This window comes from Phoenix dactylifera, chromosome 10 (assembly GCF_051530095.1).
Source record: "Phoenix dactylifera cultivar Ajwa chromosome 10, Ajwa_hap1_PhDact_Kaust_v1.1, whole genome shotgun sequence".
In the NCBI taxonomy this organism is placed as follows: Eukaryota; Viridiplantae; Streptophyta; class Magnoliopsida; order Arecales; family Arecaceae; genus Phoenix; species Phoenix dactylifera.
The window spans coordinates 24,772,492-24,777,084 of record NC_143199.1 but is presented as its reverse complement, the minus strand read 5'-3'; the positions used below and the strand labels follow the sequence as shown (position 1 = coordinate 24,777,084).

At 39.0% G+C, this 4,593-nt stretch overlaps 1 non-coding gene across 1 annotated transcript; it reads left to right on the top strand.

Annotated features, from left to right (window-relative positions):
• Positions 1 to 1,677: 1,677 nt before the first annotated feature.
• On the top strand, positions 1,678 to 1,875 carry LOC113461953 (U2 spliceosomal RNA). Its single transcript, XR_003384207.4, has one exon. It is a non-coding gene; the product is annotated as a U2 spliceosomal RNA (small nuclear RNA).
• Positions 1,876 to 4,593: the final 2,718 nt, after the last annotated feature.

Here is a 4,593-nt window from a genome sequence, read left to right as displayed (position 1 = left end):
TAATTGTGAGATATACAAGACCACCAACTAATTGCCACAAATAGTATCAAAAAGAGGAGTTCCATTGGTGGGTGTTAATTTGGCATGAGTCTCAGGAGGTATCGAAGTAATCTTGCTATCTATTAATCCATCTCTAGAAATAAGATAAGATGCATATTTGGCCCGTGATAAATAATATCCATTAGAGTTTGATGCATTTTCAAGGTCCAAGAAGTAACTCAGTGATCTCAAGGCTTTCATTTCAAATTCTTGAGTAAGACATTGCTTGAAACAAACCTCTCATCTCCTCACCAACTTTTAAATCATCCTGCCCTAATCTTTTTTTTTCCGAATTAAATATCCAATTGTTAACAAAATAAAATATCATGTGCATTGGAATCGTCACGCCCCTAACCTAGAGCGTAATAGATGTCGCATGTCTGTATAGTGGACCATACAAGCATACAAGGCTACAGATCATATGAAAATAATAATAATTTTTAAAAAATTAATTTAATCAAGAACTTATTCAAATTGTTCTTACAATAGTTCTAAAGTGGCATAAGTCAACATTTGCTAACTATAAATTAAATAAAATATTCTAACTAAAAACTTCAATAACTAAAAGTATCTTTCAAAGAACTAGCGCACTCTCCAAGTTTCGAGTAATTATGTATCCAGATTTGTAAAACAAAAAAAACATAATAATGAGCTATACTAGCTCAGTAAGCAACATGATATCCTAAAGTGGGATCAAAACATGTCAAATAATTAGTTAAAAGCACAAGATATTGACTAAAATTAAATCATTTCTCAAATAATACATATTTCTTTTTCAAGTATACTATTGTTTTCAAAAAGAAATACCAGAAACAAAATATCAAGCTATGACCACGTAACCTAGTGGCATGGGTTACAATGCACAAAGTGTCAGACGCCATTATTATTGAATATAATAGTCTTATCAATTAATTATCATTGATCAATAGATAGGATTAGACCTCTCTGATTTTTTGATTTTTTAAATATGTAAAGATATTTTAAACTTTTCTCCTCTTCTTCTCCAACCAACCAATCAAATTAAGGATTGACTGCTCTCTCTCTTTCTAGGTCTCATAAAATATTATTTATTTTTGCTGGATACACTCTACCCAACTTATTGATTACTCTTCTATAATTTCGATATTAAAATGATATCTGATAAATAAAATATAAATAAAAATTTCATCCTATAGTAAGTGAGCTTACTTTATTGAAAGAGCATATTGTGAATTATAAGTCAAATTTCAAGCCAAACAAACAAATAACACTTATTGACATAACATCCATACTAGCTTTTACTAATAAATTTACTTTATTGATATCTATTTTTCCGAAAAACAGCTCTTTTTATAATCTTGATTTCTGTGCATCTTTTTTGCATGCAGAATGTTGATAAAAAGAAAGAAAACTATTTCTTATATATTTCTTTTCTATAGATTGGAATGATAGATCGCATTAGAACTTAAATCTCCTATTCGAATTAAGTTTATCATACAAATATACACATGCACCTATTCTTTTATATGGTATGAACTCCTCCAATACGTCTCTTTGTGAGGCTCATCTAAGAATCATTTTAGTCCCATATCGGCTGCGAGGACAAGTGGAAGCAGGATCGGTCCCGATAAAAGACAGGCACGGGCGACGGGCCAAAGCATACCTTTCTCGGCCTTTTGGCTAAGATCAAGTGTAGTATCTGTTCTTATCAGTTTAATATCTGATACGTGGGCCATTGGCCCACCATGATATTAAATTAATTTCTTGTGGGGAAGGGCCCATCGACAGTGGCTTGCCGCTGGGGTCCTTGTGAGTCGCCTATGCGTTGCACTACCGCACGGGCCCGGCTCACCCCTACCAAAACTAAGAAGAAGGAATTTGTTCGTAGATAGAAATAACATAATTCAACACGTTATGGATGAGAAGACTGCTTATCTTGCTTCATGGGTATCAGAAAATCCTTATGCATGCAAGCCCTAGTAGTGCACTTTAGAGACGCCCTTCTAAGTAACATTTGATCCTTCTGCCAAGGTGGTTCCTTTCCCAGCTTTGGAGTTAAGACCACACCATTCACGTTTGTATACCAACTTCTCAGCAGCTGTCTTCAGCTGAAAGGTAGGTCAATAGCCACTGATGCAAGTGAGAATGGAAACACATCCTTGCTACAAGTTGCCCAAATGACTCCATCATTGCCACGATATGAATGGATTCACATCCAGGTGGATAGGTCTTAGTGAAGATATTTACAACTTGGTTAGTAAAGGAAATAGAGCGTAATTATACAACACCACAACGAATGTGATAGCGAATAAAGTGACAATCTGTTTTAATATATCTAGTACATTCATGAAAAATATATCAGTAAAGAGTACCAATATCATGATGAGTGGCTCGCATACCTCGATAGCTTGTATTAGTCTTGGTGCTGGACTTGAAAACAACATTATGCTTCTTACTATGCCAAAAAATAGGAAAAGTCACCCAAAAGAAGACAATAACCTGATGTAGAGCATTTCTCAGTAGGATCACCAGCCTAAACAAGCATTAGAGTAAAGCACTAAGGTGCAAAAAAGAATTGGCAGTAAAATGCAACCATAAAACAAAATACTCTTTACACAGTATAGAATATGCAGAGCAACAACATAATAAGTGAATCGAGGAGCTATCATAAACTGACCAACGATATGAATAGCATAAGCTATGTTGATGCGTTCGCAAAACTACTCTCCCAAGTGCAGGAGAATTGCACAAGCAGTAAAACTCGGAAGTCCGAGGTCGATTCCTCAGGAAGCGGTCAATGTATTATCAGTGTAATTTCAGATGTGATTTTAGATGGCTTTTAGAAGTTTAGAGAAACTAAATAATAGATTAAGTTTGATAATATGGAAATGGCTAGGGATCCAAAATTCCCCTTTACAATATTACTTTCAACAAATAAACTTGAAGATTCTCGATTAAGGATCAAATAAATAAAATAGTTCTAATCATGGAATATATCGATTGAATACATGAACTCAACTTCTAAGCATTCATCGTGTCGGTTATGTCTACGACAAATCAAATATCGGAGCAATTCGTGCATCAATAAATATAAACCATAACAAATCTATCTAATAAATAAATATGAGAGAATCAGAACATATGAAAGGATGTAAATCAATTAAAACCAAAATTCAGAGTTTACTTCATGAGAGCAATAAGTCAAGGGTTCTTCCATCGCCCTTGACCAAGGGAGTTAGCCGGCCATTGACATGAAAATCTCCCCTCTTCTTTTCTTTTTGGGAAAAATAGAGCTTCCTCTGTTTTTTTTCATGGGAACCAGAATAACGTGAGAGAGCAGAAGATCCTTGGCTTGCTGACTCCCTTCCTATTTATTCAAGGAACACCTCTCCAAATTTCAAATAAACTTCCTAACAAATCAAAACGGACCCTTGAAGTTTGCTGGGAGTGGGCGGTCGTTTGAAATGCACCTCCCAGCTGGCCGCGGGATAACCGGACGCGGAGGGAAGAGGCAGACGGCTGGGAATGGAAAAGGTAGCTGAGACAATCGCAAATCCGGAAGACGCGAAAGAGAATGAGCTTTCGTGCTTTCTTGAATCGGCGTCCCCCAGGCCAGAACGGAAAGGGCATACCTGCCACCGGAGGATTCTCGGGCGGATGGGTGCCGAGATGCTCGCGAACGGGAGATTTCACGCGGACGGCTAGAATTTGGATGAGATGCGGGACCTGGGATGCATCGCGGGATGCTGGGAGTCGCGTGAGACGGGCGAAAGAAGAGGATTGCACGCGGACGGCCGGGAGAAGCTAGGATGCGGATGGATGCGGATCCGGATGCTTCGTGTGATGCTAGGACGCGCTATGAACAGACCGATGGATAGACGTGGAAACCTTCGAGAGATCGCAAACTCTGAAAGCTGTAGACTCGAAAGCGAAAGGGAGTTGATCGCGGGAGCTGGGATCGGTTGGAACGCGTGGGAGCTGAACCGGAAGATCGAGACGTGGACTCGGAAGCGAGCTAATCGCGGGATGCTAATCCGGAAGTTGATTCGGAAGGAGATCCCAGAGGAGTTGGACGCAGAATCGTGGGAGCTCGGATGCAGGTCCATCCTGGATGGCAAGATATGGAAGAGGAAGCATGGATCACGGGCTTCGGAAGAATGAAGCATTGTTTCCTTCTTTGGACCACAAAAAGATGGGAACACGGAGATGCATGGAGGGCGGATCCAACGCGGAAGGAAACTGAGATGCTTGGGTTTGCAGACGGTGAAGATCACTGATGGGAAGGGTATGCTGTTGCTGCATGTGGCTGCACTTAATCTGCTAATGCTCCTTCTAGTGTGCAACTGGGGCTGACCCCATACGGTTGGTTGTTCACCTGCGGTGATGCATCTTTTTGGACCCAGTGTGCATTTTAGCTTTGATTTTATGATCACCTGCACTCAACAAAAATATAATATTAAATCGGCAATTTTATCATTATCTGTTAGCAATAATACTAATTTAAGCGGTATGTAGATCGTACTTTTGTGCTCTCATCACACCTTCCAACTAGCTTATTGCTAGTCTCTAGCAATC